The sequence below is a fragment of the Scyliorhinus canicula genome, chromosome 15 (assembly GCF_902713615.1).
Source record: "Scyliorhinus canicula chromosome 15, sScyCan1.1, whole genome shotgun sequence".
Lineage (NCBI taxonomy): Eukaryota > Metazoa > Chordata > Chondrichthyes > Carcharhiniformes > Scyliorhinidae > Scyliorhinus > Scyliorhinus canicula.
In genome coordinates, this window is record NC_052160.1 from 132,663,383 (window position 1) to 132,684,943 (window position 21,561).

A 21,561-nucleotide genomic window follows, 5' to 3' on the forward strand; every position below is an offset into this window, starting at 1 on the left:
AAATACCATCCCTTCTCACAAAACCAATAAGACAATTATTCCATAGAATTATTCCATAGTGCAGAAGGAGGCCATTCAACCCATCAAGTCTGCAATGGCCCTCTGAAAGAGGCTCTGACTAGGCCCACTCCCCTGCCCTATCCCTGCACATCCTTGGACATTAATGAGCAGTTTTAGAATGGCCAATGAACATCTTTGGAAGTGGGAGGAAGCTGGTGCACCCAGAGGAAACCCACACAGACAACATACAAACTCTACACAGACAGTCACCCAAGGCCGGAATTGAACCCTGGCACCTTGAAGCAGTAGTGCTAACCACAGTGCCACACTTGAATCCGCCATGGAGAGATCATTCCATATGTGCACCACCCTCTGCACAGATAGGCAAATTTAAGCTTTCATTTCACCCTCTCTTTGTTCCATGTTGGATATTAGGCCATCTTTTATTTACTTGGTGACACTTAATCATTTTCTCTTAATTCGCCTCATCTTTTAGGGCAGTCCGGTGGCGCAGTGGTTAGCACTGCTGCCTCATGGCGCCAAGGTCCCAGGTTCGATCCCGGCTCTGGGTCACTGTCCATGTGGACTTTGCACATTCTCTGCGTGTTTGCATGGATTTCGCAACCCAAAGATATGTAGGCTAGGTGGATTGGCCATGCTAAATTGCCCCTTAATTGGAAAAAATTAATTGGGTACTCTAAAAAAAAAATTTTTTTAATTTGCTTCATCTTTAACAAATCTTCTCGTGCATGCTTTGGTCCTTCACCTGGATTTCCCAATCTTTCAAAAAAAACTCATTTATGAAATAAAACTACTAGATAACAAACCACTTGTACCAATTCGTGTTTCCCCTGGCCCAGTGAAATCTCTTGTTGAGTTGACTCATTGAGGAGAGGAATTGATGATTCTCGCAATGTTGAATAGGCAGTCTGATCAGCAGAAGCTGGCACAAAAGAACAATTCAAAGGCATTGTTATAGTGATCAAAATTCTGTATGGACTCAGCCATCCCAATCTCTGCAACTTCCTCTAGCACTTCAGCTTCAAGGAACTGCTTCATTTCTGATCTATTTCATCGTTCTACCATTGCTTATTGTGCCTTCAGCTGACTAGGCATATTCTCTAGAATATCCTCCCTACACCTTTCTGCCTCTCTACCTCTCTCTCCTTCTCATAAAACAGTCTTTAAAACCCCATCTTCTTGACCAAAACTTCGATCACTTGACCTTTTGTTCATAGATGTAGCTTGGTATCACTGTTGTTGAATGAGCACCAGGATTGGTTGCATTTCTAATCCATGTTCTTCAGTCACATTTCTCCTTGGGTCACCCATCACTGATTTAATTTGTGCTGACCAACATTTGGAATGTTTACCCTTTTGATCAAAATTGGTCCAGTAGGATACAACTCAGTCGTGTCAGTTACATATCGCCCCATTTGTGGTAACGAAGATGTTTGCAATTCAGACCATCCTGCCTGACCAACTGGAGCAGGATTTGAGAGAGGTTGAGAAAACATTTCCCTGTCCTTGTTGAGATGTACGTGTGCAGGATGGGGAGGCAGGGGCTTTCTTGACAGGTGGGAATTCTACAGTACAGCAAAGTATGAAGATACATTAGAAATGAAAGGATTTGGGAGAGCATAATTTCCTATATGTCAACAGTGATCACACTTCAAAATTATTTCATTGGTTGCAAAGTGTGTTGGGACGTCCAAAAGTCCTGAAATGAGCTATATAAATGCAAAGGTTTTTTCTAATGATGCTATGTGCAAGTTAATGTAGTTTTGTCCAGGTTTTAATGATGCATTCAAAATGTTGCCATTAGTGATTATCTGACACAATAAAGTTTCATGACTTATGACAGGCTATCTAGGTCACAAAAAGTTACAATGTGGAGATGTCGTTACAGTCACATTCATAAGATTCGAAGGTTTCTCATGAAATTTCATGATGACCTTTATTTTTCTTCTTATGTGATAACTCATACGGCTTTACTTTAAAATGCCAAACACTGGCACAAGTAAGCAAAATACTGCGGATGTTGGAAATCTGAAATCTGAACAGAAAATGCTGGAAAACGTCAGCAGCTCTGGCAGCATCTGTAGCGATAGAAACCGAGTTAACATTTAGAGTCCACATGAATCTTCATCAAAGCTGAAAACAGGTAGAAATATGATAAGTTTGATAAATGTAATGAGTTGAAGAGAGGGGACTTGAAGCAGGTGGAGAATAATAGAAGGTCAGCGATCGGTGAGAGCTCAGGAGAGATTTGACAAAGATGTCATGGGCACAAGACAAGTGGAGAGGTGATGATCGTGTTAAAGACTGAGGCAGATGCTAAAAATGGCCCAAAGGTAAGATAGCAGAATATGTTAATAGCAGATAGAACAAGGGGAAGCACTCTCTGAAAGAAAAACATAACCATTTACAGACTGGCCCTGTGGGGGCAGGGGGAGATTGGGAAAACAATGGGAGCGATTCAGCGGCCTCGTCGCGCCCGACTTGGCGTCAAGACACCGTTGAATATCGCAGGAGGCCTCTAATGAGACTCGTGGGCAGCACGGTAGCACAAGTGGATAGCACTGTGGCTTCACAGCGCCAGGGTCCCAGGTTCGATTCCCCGCTGGGTCACTGTCTGTGCGGAGTCTGCACGTTCTCCCCGTGTGTGCGTGGGTTTCCTCCGGGTCCTCCGGTTTCCTCCCACAGTCCAAAGACGTGCAGGTTAGGTGGATTGGCCATGATAAATTGCCCTTAGTGGCCAAAAAGGTTAGGAGGGGTTATTGGGTAACGGGGATAGGATGGAAGTGAGGGCTTAAGTGGGTCGGTGCAGACTCGGTGGGCCGAATGGCCTCCTTCTGCACTGTATGTTCTATGTTCTATGTTAAAAACATCTTGTGAGATTCTAACCACGAGACGTCAAGATCTGGATCTCGCCCTCACTGGGCCTGATCCAGATCAGCATATTTAAATAAGCCATATGGTTCATTTAAATATATGTTCGCGGGATTCAATGGCCGGCCTGGGAGACCTCACCGGGGTGCCATTTAGTACAGGTCCACACAAACATGGTCCAGTCATAAGGGCACCTTTTTGTGTGGGGGGGGGGGTCTCACAGGCTACTGGAGAACCATGGATGGTCAAGGATAGAGCAGGGTAGCACCCTGGCTCTCCCTCTGGCACCTGGGCACTTCCAGGGTGGCAGGGGCACTGCCAAAGTGCCTGGTGCCTGGTTGGCACTGCCAGAGGTCGTGCCCGGCAGGGGGGGGGGCTTAGCAGGTAGAGGGGGGGGGGTTCCCGTGGGCCACCCAAGGTAGGGGAGGTGAGGGGCCTGAAAGAGGGGGGGGGGGGGGGGATTGGGGCAGCCAGACAAAATGGCACCCCAATCTGTGAGGAATCCTGCTCGGCGAAACTCGCCAGGAGGAAATCCTTCTAAGTGAGGCCTCGCTGGAGAGGATCGCCCCGTGGTCAAAGAAAATCAAAAAGTGTCATTGAATAGGCCAATGTTTCTCAGCGCTACAGGGACTGGGAAACAGCCCACTAAATGTGCCGTTCAACGGACTTTAGGTTCGCTGAATCATGCCCAATATATCAGAATGGATGACAGAGTTCATGTTCAGAAGTTGTATAACTCACTGTTGAGTCCAGAAGACTGTAAAGTGCCCAATCACTCAGTCCGCAAGCATGATCCCGACCTTCCTGCCAATTGCCATTTCAATTCACCTTGTTGCTCTCTCTGTTCTTGGCCTGCTTCAAACTTCCGATGAAGCCCAACTCAAACTGGGGAAAAAGCACCTCATCTTCCAATTAAGCACTTTACAGTCTCTGGACTCAACATTGAGTTCAACAACTTCAGATCATGAACTCTGTCCTCCATTTTGATCACTTTTGCGCCAACCCCCGCCCCCCTCCCCCACAGGACCAGGCTGTAACTTGTCCCTATGTTTTGCTTTCAGAGAGCTCTGACCCTTGTTCTGCTGTTAACACATTCTGCTATCTGACCTTCATACCACTAATAGCACCTCCCTCAGTCTTTAAGACTACCGTTACCATTACCCTTGTTTTGGGTCCATGACATCTTTGTCAAATCTCTTCTAAGCTCTCAATTGTCCCTGTCCTTGTATTATGCTCCACCCCTTCTCTTCAACAGTATAAAACCCATATTTCTATCACCCTTTAGCTCTGAAGAAGACTTCACCGGCTCAAAACATTAACACTAGTTCTCTTGCTAAAGATATTGCCAGACCTCCACACGTTTTCCAGAATTTTCCGTTCATATTACAGAAGAATATAATGGTGTGGGCAATAATATTGAGGCCCAACTTTCCCCAATGGTAGAGTTTCTATTGTGCTTTATATTCTGGAATAGCAATATTAGTTCAGACGTGAAGGGGATAAATCCTCGGAGCCTCAGAATGTGTTGTACATCGGTGAATCTTGGGAATGGTAAATGAAAAGATGATGCACTCCTTGAGCAATTCCACTTGCCCCCAATCTAATCATTCATTTCTTCATTCATTTTGTGTTTACGTTGAGAGATGTTTTGCGCTCCTGTGCCTCATAGTCCCACAAGAACGTTATTTTTAAATTTCCACCATGCCTTTATTGGATCTCCCCTCCGATATTGCAGTAAATATTGCAGACGGCTCCCAAAGACAAACACCTTGGTGGCTTTGGGCAGATGTCTGTGCTGCCTGCTCAGCAAGTGAAACCTCCAAAACTTAAGTTTCTGAGAACACTGGGTGAGTGAGTGAGGGATTTAGTGATTTTTGACTGCGCAGTCTCTGCTTTGAGGGAAGCGTTTACAGCCACTGGTAAATAATTGTGAAGAATTGGTTCGATTCCCCGCTGGAGGTTCGATTCCCCGCTGGGTCACTGTCTGTGCGAAGCCTGCACATTCTCCCCGTGTCTGCATGGTTTTCCTTCAGGTGCTCCGGTTTCCTCCCACAGTCCAAAGATGTGCAGGTTAGGTGGATTGGCCATGATAAATTGCCCTTAGTGTCCAAAAAAAAAGGTTAGGAGGGGTTATTGGGTTACGGGGATAGGGTGGAAGTGAGGGCTTAAGTGGGTCGGTGCAGACTCGATGGGCCGAATGGCCTCCTTCTGCACTGTATGTTCTATGAATCTATGAATCAATGAATTCATGTCACGAGGTAGCTGATTGCGACTGGGGGCTGTAGGGATTCTACAACTGACCTCAGCACTCCAGAGTTAGGAGCAGAAGAGGACAAGAAAAGTCAGGGCACTTTCACTGTCCAGTGTCTGCTGTTTGATAGTATCTGAATGTACAAAGAACAATACAGCACAGGAACAGGCCCTTCAGCCCTTCAAGCCTGTACCGGTCACGATCCCACTCTTGGCCAAAACCCTCAGCACCTCCGAGTGCCGTATCTCTCTATAACCATCCTAACCATGTGTTTGTCAAGGTGCCATTTTTTTTCCCAAATATTTTTATTGGGTTTTGTACATCATATTAATACAGATATACACACAAAAACACACATAGGAAGTAGGAAACATGTAACAGGAAAGTGGGGCATCCCTCTCCCCCACCTTTCTTCAATTTTTTTCTCTTTTTACAAAGCAACAAAACAGGGTGGAGGGGGCACCTGGATGATGCTCCTGATGTTATTTACATTTCTCGATGCAGTTGCCTCGACCTCGGCCATTGTTCGTTTCTTCTTCCCGGTTTCTCTTATTTTTTCTTGCCTTGCTATGGTTGATGTAGCTGTTGTCTTCCCCTGTGCTCTCCCCCCATTTGTGTTCCCTTATATTTTCCCGCTTCTGGCTCCCCCCTCTCCTGCTCCCCCCTCCCTCCCCATCCCTCCCCTCTTCCTCTCCCTCCTCCTTCTTCTCTGCTCTCCCCCCTTTCTTTCCTGCTGGGTCTTGCTACCTCTTCTTGCTACCTCCCCCTCCCCCCCCCCACTGGGTCTTCCCCCACTTCCCTCTCTTCTATCTTGTCCTGGCTATTTATCCTTGGCCTCTGGCCACTTATTTAATTATGTGTTGGCCACAAACATGTCCCGGAACAGTCGGGTGAATGGCCCCCATGTTTTGAGGAAGCCGTCTTCCGACCCATGTCTGGCAAATTCGGAGAAATTCCGATAGCTGTTGAGGTGCATTTTGAACTTTCTTAATATAGCGGCTTCCACAACCACCCCTGGCAACGTGTTCCAGGTATTTATCACCCTCTGTATAAAAAAAACCTGCCTCACACATCTCCTCTAAACTTTGCCCCACTGACCATAAACCTATGATCCCTGGTGACTGACCCCCTCCATCCTGGGAAAGAGTTCCTGCCCATCCACTCTATCCATGCCCTTCATAATCTTGTAGACCTCTATCAGGTCATCCTTCAACCTCCGTCATTCTAATGAAAACAGTCCGAGTCTATTCAGCCTCTCCACATAGCTAACACCCTCCAGACCAGGCAACATCCTGGTAAACCTCCTCTGCACCCTCTCCAAAGCCTCCACATCCTTCTTGTAGTGTGCCGACCAGAATTGTGCGCAATATTCCAAGTGTAGACTTACCAACTCCATTTGCCATTTCTCTGCCCAAGTCTCCAAACTATCTATGTCCTGCTGTATCCTCTGACAATCCTCAACACTATCTGCCAGTGTCAGAAAGGGGTGGAACAGGCTGAGCTGTGGTGCCCCTCAGGGAGAATAACCTGCAAATATTCTCACATGCGTGTAAAGTGACTGCTAACCAGATAAGAAGAAAGAACTTGGGCGGGATTCTCCGACCACCCGCCGGCAATTTTCTGGTCCGCAATGGCCCGAAGTCCAGCTGGTTCTATGCCGGTCCCGCCGGCGTAAATTGGACTAGGTCCCTTACCGGCGGGACCTGGCGGTGCGGGTGGGCTCCGGGGTCCTGGGGTGATCTAGCCCTGGGGGTTGCCCCCACGGTGGCCTGGCCCGCGATCAGGGCCCATCGATCCGTGGGCGGGCCTGTGCCGTGGGGGCACTCTTTTCATACGCGTCGGCCATCAGCCTCCGCCATGGCCGACGTGTAGGTGACCCCCCCCGCCTCCGCATGCACGGGGATGACATCAGCAGTCGCTGCTGCTCCCGCGCATGGACGGGGCCGAAGGAACTCCGCCGGCTGGCATGGCGCCAAAGGCCTTCCACGCCAGCCGGCGGGGCGCAAACCACTCCGGGGCAGGCCTAGCCCCTAAAGGTGCAGAGGATTCCACACCTATGGGGCGGCCCGACGCCGGAGTGGTTCACGCCACTCCGTCCCGCCGGGACCCCCCACCCCGCCGGGTACAGGAGAATCTCGCCCCTTGTCTTTACATAGTGTCTCTGCACCTGTCTATATGCACTTTACAGCCAACAAAATGCTTCCTGACGAGTTGTAGCATAGGATACAAAAGGTGCCTCGGAATTAAGATCGATATTTATTACATGCTGGAGGCATTGTGTTTCGACCAGTAAAGCAGAGCATTTAATTTTGGAGAAATGGTTCTCTTCAAACAACTCAGATGTAAAATGTGAATGTGTGTTATTGTGTGAAGGGAATAGTCAGGATTTTCATGATACCATATGGCTTGTAATTATGGACAGAGCAGGAGAGGAATTTACTGCTACTTTCTCTAATCTGCTATTCAGTGCCTGCTGTTGCAGACCCTGCTCAATTGGGGAGTTGAGCAATAGCTTCACAATTAGTGATTGAAAGCAGAAGGTGCACACATTACATGGAAGGCACGTGAAGATTGGAATAGGATCGAGGCTTACAAAACAAAAACAAACACAACATTTGTCAGTCTCTAATTTTTGGAGTGTACGCTGTGCCTCGGTGGGCAACACTCCCACCACTGAGTCAGAAGGGTTCAGCTCCCAGTCCAGGGACTGCAATGAACACAGGGGGGTGGGATTCTCCATTCCTGCGGCTAGAATGGAGGATCCGCGGGAGGCCTACGGGATCTGCGCGAACCCCTTACCAATTCCGGTACCGGTGAGGAGCTAGCAGCGGACCAACCAAAACTTCCATCTCCCGCGCCGAATAGGGCCAGAGAATGGCCGAGTCCAGGGCCACGCATGGGCATGGCTAACAATCTGCAGCAGTCACGCCATACACCGTGGCTAAGGCCGTGCACTGACCCAACCTGCGAACCCACAGCCCACCCCCTGGCCACACCCCTGGCCACCACCCACCAGCTCCCCGAGCGCTCACTGAAACCCCCCCTGCCCCCTTGGCCAGGAGCACGGTTTCCAGCTGTGTGTGGTGGTGCCGGGCGGAGCATCACAAGTGGGCCGACCGATGAGGCGACAACAGCAATGCGATTGCGCGCGGCGCGTATCACCATGATGCCATTTCGGAAGGGACGGAGACTCGCAAACCGGCATCAAACAGGCTCCAGCCCCAATTCCAACGTTGGAATTGATTCTCCGTCCGATCGACGATTACAATATCGGTGTCTGGCAACGGAAAATCCCGCCCAAAGCTGACATGTCCACGCGATATTGAAGGAACATTGCAACATTGGGAGATACGGCCTTTTGAACGAGTCATTAAACCAAGCTCATGTCTGTCGTTAGATGTACGTTAAAGATCATTATTCAAAAGAGAACAGAACAGTCTCCCAATATTTATGCCTCATTCAATACCCAAAATATTTGGGGCCCTCCGCCGGGTCAGAGAATCGCCGGGGGGGCGGCGCGAATCTGGTATTCTCCGGCGCCGTTTTTCGGGCGGGGGCGGGATTCACGCCACAACGGTCAGGAGCCATTGGCAGCAGCACTCCCGGCAATTCTCCAGGCTCCGATGGACCAAGCGGCCATCCGTTTTTGGCAAGTCCCACCAGTGTGAATCACTCAGCTCACGCACTGGCGGGAACTGGCAGGTAAGTCGGCGGAGGTGGTCCTCGGGGGGGGGGAATGCGGCGGGGGATCTGCCCCCGGGGGGCCCCTACGGAGGGCCTGGCCCACGATCGGGGCCCACTGATCTGCGGACGGGCCTGTTCCATGGGTGCACTTCTTCTTTCCGCGCAGACCCCTGCAGGGCTCCGCCATGGCCGGCGTGGAGAAGGGAGCCCCCCGCACATGTGCCAAAATACGCCGGCCGGTGTGCGCATCCGTGAGATCTCGCTTGCTCTTTGGCGCATGCACCAAATTCGCCATCCCTTCGGCGCTGGCTGGAGCGGTGCCAACACCTCCGCCATCCACCTAGCCCCGAAAGTGCGGAGAATTCCATTTTGGGGGTTGTTGACGCTGGAGTGGTTGGCGCCAGTTCTCCCTCTGGCGTGGGGACTTAGTCCCCAGAAGTGAGAATCCCGGCCTTGGTCTTGTTTTTCCCGTTTATAGGAGTTGAAATGAGTTGCCACATTTCCAACATTACAACAGTAAATACAATGCAAAAGTGAATGATAAAAATGCAATTATTTATTTCTTTACAGCATTGGTTCCAACAGGATGTTGAAGATGGGCCGTGGATGCAATGCTGTTGATGTTGTAATTTATTTGCAAAAGTGCAGAGTGCTGCAGCCAGAATGACAAGTTTACAACGCATACTACACTACACTGTCGCAATAGGGGTTAGTAACAGTGTGCCGTGTGATACTACAGACATGTGTCAGGGATGCAAAGGTGCGACAAGCTCACTGCGTGATACTACAGCTCAGTCACCAGGAGGAGATGAAAAACTGTATAGCATACAATGATAGGCAAGGAGGAGTCCGGAAAGGAGAATCAAAAATGGTTTATTTTCAACCCCTGGTTTCGGAAAAGTATACACAACAGCGGTCATAGAATTTACAGTGCGGAAGGAGGCCATTCGGCCCATCGAGTCTGCACTGGCTCTTGGAAAGAGCACCCTACATAACGTCCACACCTCCACCCTATCCCCATAACCCAATAACCCAACCCAACACCAAGGGCAATTTTGGACACTAAGGGCAATTTATCATGGCCAATCCACCTAACCTGCACATCTTTGGACTGTGGGAGGAAACCGGAGCACCCGGAGGAAACCCACGCACACACGGGGAGAATGTGCAGACTCCGCACAGACAGTGACCCAAGCCGGGAATAGAACCTGTGACCCTGGAGCTGTGAAGCAATTGTGCTATCCACAATGCTACCGTGCAGCCCTAAGTTCCAAGTTGCAGCCGGGATTATTTTGAACCCCAGCTCCTACCTGGCCTGGGTTTATTCCTGTGGATTAACGAGCCTGCTAGCGGGCCTCCTCCGCTCACCGGGGAGCTTGTACTCATCGAGTCTCACGGGGACATTAATCAGGTTATCCCCGTGGGTCTCGTTGGGGTTATAACATCTCTCTCCCCCAAAGTCCGTAAAACCCCTAACGAAGGGAGTGTAGGAGGTTGTCTTCTGCTCTTTGCCCATGGCTGCAACTTCTGTGGCTTCAGTGCTGGGTCGGAGGGGGGGTGGGGGGGGGGGGTACAGCCTGTCGGGGATTGTCATTTCCACAATGACCGTCTGTCGGTACCGCTGGTGATTGATCCCTGTCAAGGTTGCCGTTTGATGCCTGAATCTCCATCTCGGAATCTGAGACCACCACCTCTTGCATCTCGGTGCTCGAGCCCACAGGAAATGGCATCGCCAGGCCCTCCTGTCCCGGGCCGATGTGGCTGGAAGACGGTACCTCTGGTGGGGAGTGGCCTAATACCACCCCCGTTCCTGAGGTGATCAAGGTGCTTCTGCACTGTCCATTCCCGAGTCTCCTCTTGGTACGAGTCTGGTCCGTTCTGTTGTACCGCAGTCCCTGGAATCCAACGGGCTCTGTCCCCGAAGTTTCGGATATACATCACATCCCCGGTTGGAAACGCCTGGTCTTTGTCCACCTGCCTGGACCTTGCCGCTGCGTTGCACTTTCCCGTCAATACCGGGGAATGTGAAGCTAAGGCGGATCCTGAGCCTTCGGCCCATCAATAGTTCAGCTGGTGCTTTGCTGGTCGTGGCATGTGGCGTTGTCCAGTAACTAATAAAAATTGTTCGAATCTAATTTCCACAGATCCCGTGGTCTGTTTCTTCATCCCTCTCTTGAAGGCCTGCACCTCTCGCTCAGCCACCCTGTTCGAGGAAGGGTGATACGAGGCCGTCCGGAAGGGTGATACGAGGCCGTCCGGAAGGGTGATACGAGGCCGTCCGGAAGGGTGATACGAGGCCGTCCGGATGTGCTCAGCCTTTTTGACTTCATAAAGTGCACAAACCCAACACTGGTGAACAGGATAACATTGTCCTTAACTAGTAGCTCCGGAATGCTGTGAGTGCTGGAAGAGAGTCGGATCTTCTCCAAATGGCCTTCAATATGGTGGACCACACATTTTTGATGTCCAGCCACTTGGAGTGGGGGTCAACCGAAACACGGAAGATTGGAAAGGCCCAGCCAAATTGGCAAGCAGATGCACCCAAGGCCAACCCAACCGTTCCCATGGGTGCAGTGGCGCTGCTGATGGAAACTTCTGATGTTCCTGGCATGTGGTACATTATTTGGCCAGTTGTTCAATCGAGACTTGGCCACCACACATTGCTTGTGGCCAGCATCTTCATTTTCCACATCCCTGGGTGTCCGTTGTGCAGGTCCTGACGTATGGCCTGTATGCCCTGGCTTGGGATCACAACGCAAGCTCCCTACAGGAGGATGCCATCTTCCACACTGAGCTCCCGCATCTTGGTGTCAAAGGCCTGTTGTTCTTTGGGCAGCTTCCCCTGCTAGTCCCCGTGCAAGAAGATATGACATACTTCGTCAATACTGAGTCCTTTTGCATCCAGTCCCATATCTGGGCGTGGGGTGGTCATATAATTTAGTGTTCAAACAACCTTGTCAGCTCTTGGTGGGATGGTGGGGGGTGGGGGTGGGGGGGTGGTAATGGGCGCCAGCTCAATGCATCTGCATTTGTGATCTGCATGCCTGGACGATACTCGAATATGTACTCATACACCACAAGCAGTAAGACCCATTACTGTATCCAAACAGAGGCTGTTAGGATTGCAGAGGCCCTCGCAATGGCTTGTAGTCCGTCACAATGGTGAATTGACAGCCATATACATATTGATGACATTTCTTCATCACAAAGACGCTGGCCAGCCCTTCCTTTTCGATTTAGGCGTAATTGCGTTAGGCTGCAGCCAAAGTCCATGATGAATATGCTATTGGCCGCTCCCATCAGGCCTCCATGTCTTAGGATAGTACTGCCCCGATGCCATTAGGCAAGGCATCGCACATCACCAAAAGGGGCTGAGAAGGGTCGTAATGGGTCAACAATCCAATGACTTTAGCTGCAGCTTTACCCTGGCAAAGGCTTCCTCCTGAAGCGCTCTCCACGCCCATTCTTGTTGTTTCTTCAGCAATGTGTAAAGCGATGTGAGAGTGGTCACCAGGTCAGGAATACATTTCCCATGGTACATTACGAGACCAAAGAACGATCTCAACTCTATCACGTCTTCCAGAGTGGGTGCGTGTCTTATCATTCACACCTTCTCCTCAACTGGGTGTAGGCCATCACGATCAACTCGGTACCCCAAGTATGTGACTTCCTTGGCGTGGAAATCGCACTTTCCCCTCTTCAGGCGGATGCCCAATTCGGAAAACCGGCTGAGGACTTCCTTCAGGGTGCTCAGCTGCGCCTTACTATGGCTCTGGTGACTAGGACGTCATCCACGTAGACCGCCACACGCGGTAACCCTCTGTGGATGTTCTCCATGACGCGCTGGAAAGTTGCGCAAGCCAATGACACTGAGATGGCAACTCCGAATATTCATAGAGGCCCCTGTGGGTATTGAAGGTCACGGAATATTTGGAATCAACGTTGATCTCCAACTGGAGATAGGCGTGTATGACAATAACCTTGGAAAAGGAATGACCCCCAACTAGCTTTGCGTAAAGGTCTTCTATCATCGGCATTGGGTACATGTCCAGACAAGAGGCTTTGTTTACTGTCAACGTGTAATCCTCACATAGACGTACAATTTTGTCACGTTTTAATATTGGGACTATTGGTGCTGCCTAATCAGCAAATCCTACCAGCCGGATGATATTGAGACCTTCCAATTGGCTGAGCTCGTCCTCAACTTTTCCCAGCAATGCATTGGGGACTGGGCATATCCTGAAATATTTTGGCTGGGCCTGAGGGTCTACATGTATCTTGGCCATGGCCCCTTAATTTTGCCAAGGCTCTCTGGAAGACCTCTGGGTACTTTCCCAAGACTTCGTAAAGTCCTCCAGTGCCCATCCGGAAGATACGTTGCCATCCAGCCTGGGGCGTGTAGCCAGCAGACATGCCAATCTTGGGGAGAACCTCTCCCTCTATACCGACTGCACCACTGGGGCCCGACATTATTATTAAGGGGCTGTTTAGCACAGGGCTAAATCGCTGGCTTTGAAAGCAGACCAAGGCAGGCCAGCAGCACGGTTCGATTCCCGTATCAGCCTCCCCAAACAGGCGCCGGAATGTGGCGACTAGGGGCTTTTCACAGTAACTTCATTTGATGCCTACTCGTGACAATAAGCGATTTTCATTTTCATTTCATTTTCATTATTAACAGTAGCTAAACAGACTTCTGTCCATAGGTGACTGGGGAATTCAACAGCAATCCCAGCTGTTGAATCCCTGTCCTAATTTTCTTGAATGTCTGCCTCCCTATAACTGAAACCGTGGCCCCCACATCCAGCTCCATATCCAACGGGTGACCGTTCACCTGGACAGTTATTGGAATGGGAGTAACCCACGGTGCAGTAATGCAATTTAATTGCGTGCACTCATCTTCAGCAGCCTGTTCGAGGTGCAGGGTCCTGGCTCTGGACAGTAGGTTTGTTGGCTGAGCTGTTGTTTCCTATCTCTGCGGCTTTGCCGGTCACAAATGCTGTACCCCCGCAGATCATCCTCCATCGACCCCGGAGAGGTGTCCTGCATTGTTTCAGTGACCTTAGGCCAATGGGTCTGGTCTCAATTGTGTTCAGACCTGGATTGGGCTCCAGGGATCCCACCTAGAGGGGCACTGTGCGCCTGAATGGGATGCATCCAACGCTTTTACCGACAACTCTGACATCCCCTGGAGTTCTTGGATGCTCTTCTCTGTTCTCTCCCATGAGAGGAAGATCTCGATGGCCTTTTTTAGGTCCAGCAGTGGCTTGGCCAGTAATTTCTGCTGGGTCGCCATATTATTAACTCCACATACAAGGAAGTCCTGTTTCATTTAAGACAGTGATAGCCCATGGTCGCAATACTCTGCCAGTTTGCGCAATTGTGCCAGAAATTTGGTAACCGGTTCCTCTGGGGGGTTTTCAGCTGCGTACCTTTGCACAATGAATGATGGCTTGTGGTCGTAGTGGTTTGCCCCAAGAGCCACAAACTCTTCAAACATATTGGAATGTAAAGCTATGGGGTATGTCAGGCTCTTTATGGCACTCAAGCCGGGGCACCACAGGCGATCAGAAAATTTATCAATCGACAATCAGTCCCAAAGATCGCCTTAAAAATATCAGTGCATTTGGTCCAATACTGAGCCCAGTCCTCCACGTCCGCATCGAATGCATTGAATCTGCCAAAGAGCGGCATTTTCAAAAAGGTGCAAACCTTATTCCTACGCAAAGAGAGGTGGCTGTACCCCAAATGGCTAGCAGTGGCGACTCCAATTTATCCTTGTTGCCCATATGGTAGTCAAAGAGAGTCCGGAAAGGAGAGTCAAAAATGGTTTATTTTCAACCCTTGGGACTTCCGGTGGCAGCTATGGCTCGAAGGTGTCGGTTAGGAGACTTTATACCAGCAAGCGAGGTAGCTCCAGGAGCAGGAAGGTGGTGCAGAAGGTATAGAGGGAGAGGTTCTCCCCAAGATTGGCATGTCTACAGGCCCAGCAAAGGACAGTGAAAGACCTGACTAAGGAATTGGAGGGGACCTGTGGCGCAGCAACAATTGCAAAAATGGCAGAGGGCGAAGGGTCGTCGCCAGTGGGAAATACCCAGTTGAAGGCCATTCAGGGAGCAGTAGCACCTCCGCAAGGATCGAAGGACCATGTAGAGAACTGCCTTGAGACACAAGGGGCAAAGGTACAAGAGATGGAGAAGGTGGTGTCTGACCAGAGCGATCGGATCATGTCCTTGGAGGTGGAGGTTCTGGGAGGCTGATGCAAGTCATTGAGGGGGAAGGTGGAGGAGCAGGAAAACAGGTCCTCTGCAGATTGTGGGGCTGCCAGAGGATGTGGAAGGAACAAGCGTCACAAAATATGTGTCAAGGATGCGGGCCGGGTTGGTGGAGGAGGGACTGCTGGAAAAGACTCCAGAGGTGGACAGGGTCCACAAGTCTTTAAGACGGAGGCCGAAAGCAGGGGAGCGCCACGAGCTGTGATTGTGCAGTTGCACAAATTTGTTGAGAAGAGAAGATTCTACAGTGGGCCAGGGAGAAGCGAGACTGTGAATGGAAGGGAAATCATGTCCGAACATATAGATATTGGTGTGGAGCTGGCAAAGAGGCGAACAGGATTCAACAGGGCCAGACAGCATTGTACCGAAGGAAGATTTGGTTTGGGGTGCTGTACCCGGCGAAACTCTGGGTCACTTTTGAAGGGCAGGAGTAATATTTGGAAATGCCAGAAGAAACCATTCATTTTATAAAGCACCCTAAATTGGGGGAGAACTGGGAGTTGGTGTGAGATGGAGGAGCTGTATCTGTAAAGGTTGGAGAGTATGGTTATTATGTTGCTGGAAGGTGTTTTTTTATTTTCTCTTTTGGGAGTTATAAGCTTGTAAGGGGGTAACCACCAATCCCCCTCCCCCAACACCCACCCATCTGTGATGTATTTCTATTTGGAGGAGGCGATTTGAGATTTTGGGTGTTTTTTCTTTACAGGAAAGGGTTGCGTATGGTGGGGCCCGATGGGTGGGGTTGCCGGTTGAGGGGCGTTCAGGTGGTTAGGAGGGGGCGTTTGCACAGGTGAAGAAGGGACTGGTGGGGGAGGGGGGCATAGGGGTGTGCAGGGGGGGGGCCTTGGAGTGGGAGCTGCCATGCAGGCAGGTATTAGAGGAGGCAGAGCCAGAGGGGGATGATGGAGGACGGTAGAGGGGAGTGGAGGCGCAAGCCTCAGGTAAGAATTGTAATGATGAATGTCCGGAGGTTAAACGGGCCAATTAAGAGGTCCCGGGTTTTTGCGCACCTGAGGAATTTGAAGGCGGGGGTGATCTTATTACAGGAGACGCACCTCCAGGTGAAGGACCAGGTTAGGTTCAGGAGGGGATGGTGGGACAAGTATTTCACTTGGGGTATGACTCGAAGTCGCGGGGGGAGGCCATTTTGTTGAACAAAAGAATGGGGTTTGTAAGAGCCAAGGAAGTGTGGGTCCCGGGGCAAAGTATGTGATAGTGAGTGGGATGCTGGAGGGGAGACCGGTGGTGCTAGTCAACATATTTGCGCTGAATTGGAATGATGTGAGGTTTGTCCGGGGTTTGCTGGAAGCGTTCCCGGACATGGATATTTTCAAACCTTTGTTTACAAAGAGTATATACAAGCAACAGTTCAAATCATTGTTGGGACTATTCTGGAACTTCGGCTCCTGCCTGGGCCGGGTTTTATCCTTTGGAATTAACAAAACCACTGATGGGCCTCCGCCCCTCAACAGGAGGGCTCGTACTCCACGAGGCTCATGGGAGATTAATCGGTTCGTCCCAATGGGTCTCGTGGAGGTTATAACACATACAACTATATCACAGCACATATCAAATGTTCCTCTTTATCTTTCAACTGGCAAGATAATGGCTGGCAATAAAATAAAACGGATCTGTAATATTTAACTTACTAGATTTGGGATGCCTAATGTAAAACAATGCTTCATAATTTCATTCAGTCCACAATGTTTTCTCATCATATGACCCTCCAATGAAGTCTTTATTATTAAAAAATGCTCTGATCCTTCCCATTCTCCACACTAAACCACAATTATTATTGTCAATAAAAAGTATGTGAAGGAAATATGACTTTCTTTTCATTTACAAAGTGTTTAAGATGGAGGTCACCAAGTACAAAATGGTGGACCAGTCTACAAGGACCAGGAAGAGTTTTGATGATTTAACAAATGAAGAATGGGATGGCATAACTAAACCAATTAATTAAGCAGCTTTGGAAGATTATTGTGTGATCTCGGATTGTTCGCCCGTGTTAACACCGTCTGGTTGAAATTCAGGAAAGGATAGTCATCTGTTACAGACTGTTGCCAATGTTCCTTTGTCCCAATGTCCTCTGCCTCAAAATTCCGAGGGTCATCATTGAGCAGAAACTCAACTGGACCAGCCACATAAATACCATGGCGACTAGAGGCTGGATATTGTGTAATGTGTGGCTCATCGCAATCCTGCAAAACCTGTAAAACCTCTCCACCAGCTTCAAGGCACAATTAATGATGTAATGAAATAGTGTCCACTTGCCTGAATACATACCAAAGCTGAGCACTATTCAGGACAAAGCAGCCTGCTGGGTTGGCATCCATCTACTATCTTAAGCATCCGCTCCCTCCGACAAAGGTGTTGCATAGCTGCATTGTAGCAATTCTCCAAGACGTCTTCAGCAGCACCTCCCAAATCTGCAACTTCCATGACTTGGAACGACAAGGGCAGCAGGTGACTGAAAAAAAACAAAACAAGCTGCCGTCCAAGTCACACACTATACTAACCTTGTGCACATACCATCGCTGCTGGGTTAAACCCCTGGAACACTCAATCTAATAGCATTTCTCGCATGGACTGCGGCGGTTCCACAAGATACCACCACAATCTAGGAAATGAGCAATAAATGCTGGCCTTGATCCCATTGCACAGATTTTTAAAAAGCCATTTGCTGACAGCTCAGTGCTGAGTGGCAGGTCACTCATTGTCATACAATAATATAAACATTTAAATTTATAAAGCTTTTCAAGTTAAAATATCTCAATACCTTTTACATATTTTTTGTTTGAAGTGCAGCGACTGTTATGTTGGAAAATTGCCACGGATACAGACAACACTGCTCGCTCAATTATAAAAAAGGGAACTGAGATTTCCCAGCTTCAGCTGCTCGAAATTCCCCAAATATTCAGGCGACAATATTTGTGATTCCAACCCCGGAGCAAAACACCTGCTGGCTGCTGTCAGGTAATTGCCAGTTCAAACCCTCCAGACACCACTGAATAATGCCTGGCATCTGTACAGTGCAATGTAGTATCAGGAATTAGCTGTTGAACCCTCCAGATACCATGGAGTGACAGCTGGCACCTGCCCAGTATCAGATAGCATCAGGTATTGGCAGTTAGAATTCACCAGATGCCATTGAGCGATACTGCAAATGTGCCTCAGTGCCAGCTGGTACCAGTATTAGCAATTGGAACCTTGTAGATAGCAATGGATTTGTTTTATAATCCATATAATTACAAAAATGTCACTACCCTAAGGGGTATCTATGTTAATTCTGAGGCACAGTGAGTTTTGAGCATTTGTTTAATGCATCCCACAACTAATTTGGGCAAAGTACAATTCCAAATTGTAGCTGTTTAAGAGTTGAGCCTAACTTTGCCCACTTGGCAAGCTGGATTGGTACCAGGTCTAATTATGTTGCTTGGGGTTAGTTTTGGCCTGTTCTTCTGCGAAGCATTACAGTTGTACGATCTCCTTCCAACCTGTTCAATCACACTCACTAAAACTCATTCTCAGTAGTTCCTATTTTAACAGTCTAACTATGATTGAGTCAACCTGGAGCTGCAGGGGTGGCAATGGGATTGCATCACTTTCTGAATTGTCTTGATGCAAACTTTATGACGACGAGCTGCCAGATTAGGATCATTAAGGAGGCAAATACTCATATTGGAGGATTTGAACTGTCTGAATTATGATCCCTGGTAGCTTTATCAACATTTTTTGCACAATCACAACTATGTTATCTGTCCCGACTATCTGCCCCTCTTACACAGATTTGTCCACTTCTGGGTGTCCCTGAAAAGGGAGCACATTGTGTCAGTCGGAGCCTTCGAGGCCATCCATGCCCCGTGGGCACCGCGGGGATTGGGGTGTTTTATCAACCCCTTCAGTCACATTTGTTTCGATGTTTCAAGTTTCCTATGGGATTCTGCTTATTTTGATACCTTTATGGGGCTGCCTTTTAATCTATCCCTCAATTTGGTGATTTTGTTTATTTGGTTACCCAAAGAAAGAATAGTTATGTTAACACAGAAAGGTTGGTGGTCACATTTGATGGATAAAAGGTTTGAAAACTCGAACCACTTTCCAGTTTAGTTAAAGCAGCAAGATTAAATAGTTCTCAAGCTTTTACGTAGTGTCTGTTTACCATTCTGTCTGTGAGGCTTCAGTTTATCTGTCCCTGAATCTCTGATCCATCTGTGTGTTTATCCCGGCATCTCTGATTTTCTCTGTCTGTTCAATTAGCTTATTTATTCTTCTTTGCGATGTTTTTCTGTATTTATGCCACCTTCTTAATCCATTTTCACCCTTAGCAATAAAATTGGCAAGTAATTTGGAATCAGACGGGTTTTTTTTCCACAAATATTCGAGCTGGAAAACATAATACCCAAAATGCACAAAACAACTTTTTCCAACCATCTGCTGCTCTCTTTTCATCTGGGTCCTGGTGGCTGAGCAAGAAACATTTCAGCTGGGGACTATTATTTGCCTCAATTTTATTTCACCAGAGTACAACAGGCCACTGACAACCTGTCCTTCATGACTAATGCCACTCTTGGTTGGTGTGAAGGAAAAACTTGCATTTACAGAGCACCTAGTTCAGCTAAAGACGAGGAGAACCATTAAATAGAAACCGCTGAATTAAGTTATCAAGGAGCATATAACAAAGTAGTAAAATATTTTACAGGCACATCAATAAAAAGGAAGACTCTGATAGGAATAGGACAGGATAATACTGCAGCTGGCTGAGAGAGCAAAAGTATTAAATAATTCTGTTGCATCGGTGTTTACCAGGAAGATGGAACAAGTAGAAATGGCTGAAAGATGAGAAGAGCATTGAGACAAGTACATTTAAAATAAAATAGGGTGGCGCATTGGTTAAGCTAAACCAACAAAAGAGGAAAAGAAACCTGGCCCAGATAGATTGCCTGCACATATTTTAGAACACGGCACAGTGGCATAATGGGCAGCATGGTGACACAGTGGTTAGCACCGCTGCCTCACAGCTCCGGGGACCCGGGTTCAATTCTGATCTTGGGTGACTGTCTGCGTGGAGTTTGCACTTTCTCCCCGTGTCTGCGTGGGTTTCTTCCAGGTGTTCCGGTTTCCTCCCACAGTCCAAAGATGTGAAGTTTAGATGGATCGGCCATGCTAAATTGCCCCTTAGTGACCAAAAGGGGAGGTGTTACGGGGATAGGATGGAGGCGTGGGCCTAAGTAGGGTGTTCTTTTCAAGGGCCGGTGTAGACGCGATGGGCCGAATGGCCTCCTTCTGCACTGGAGGGATTCTATGATTCCAAGAATCTAGAGAAGAGAGAGCAGATGCACATAGTTAATCATTCTTTCGAAAGGGGTGTAGTGCCAGAGAACTGCCGTACAGCTAACGCAGACTTTGATTCTCTGTTCCTTCAAGCCAGTAGGATCCTCCATTCCCGCTGCAATGAATGGACCAAATTCTCCATCCTCGCTGACAGCGTTCGCGAAGCTGACTCGCAATGGGGAATCCCGCCCATAATTTCTATATTTAAGAAGGGGGAGAGAACATGTCCATGGAATTATTGACCAATCAACTCAACATCAGTCGTTGAAAAATAATGGAATCCCAGCTCAAGGTGAGAAGACAAGAACGTCTAGAAAAGCAGTATATAATAATGAATAGGCAGCATGCATTTTAAAAGGAAAAATCTTATTTGATGTAATTTATCTGGATTTTCAAACGGCCTTTGCTAAGACTAATGGATAAGGTCAGAGAAAGTGGAGTCCAGAGGCAAGTGGCTGAATTGATTGTTAGTTGGCTTCAAGCTAGAAAACAGAGAGTGGGAAGAAAGAGAGATTATCCAGAGTGGTAGAAGGTGGGAAGTGGTGTACTCCAAGGATAAGAGCTGGGATCACGGCTGTTCACAATTTACATTAATTATTTGGAATCAGAAACACAATTTCTACATTTGAGGATGACACCAAAGTGGTGTTGGTGAGAGGGAGATTCAATACAGAGAAGGACTGCAACAAATTACAGGGGAACATTAATAAACTTGCGGAATGGGAAAATAATTGGCAAATGAATTTCAACACCGATAAATGTTAAGCGGCGTATTTTGGTCGGAAGCATATTTGTTGGAAGGTGCAGTCGAGGTAGGGCAGAGGGATAAAGGGATCTTGGAGTATAAATACATCAATCACCAGAGGTTGTTCCACAGGATAGCAAAGCCATTAAAAAAGGCAAATCAAGCAGTAGGTCTCTGCGAAATTCTCTGTTTTCTTCACTAATGCGGGACTCTCTGCCTCATTGAGATCTCAGTTACTGGCAACACGAGGTCGAGAATTTGGCCCATTGTAAACTTGAGGAAGGGTTACGGTGATTTACAAGTTATTGGGCGAGATTCTCCATTTGGGACAGTAAGGGCTGGATTCACCGATTTGGAAGCCCTGGAGCTCCTCAGCAATGTCC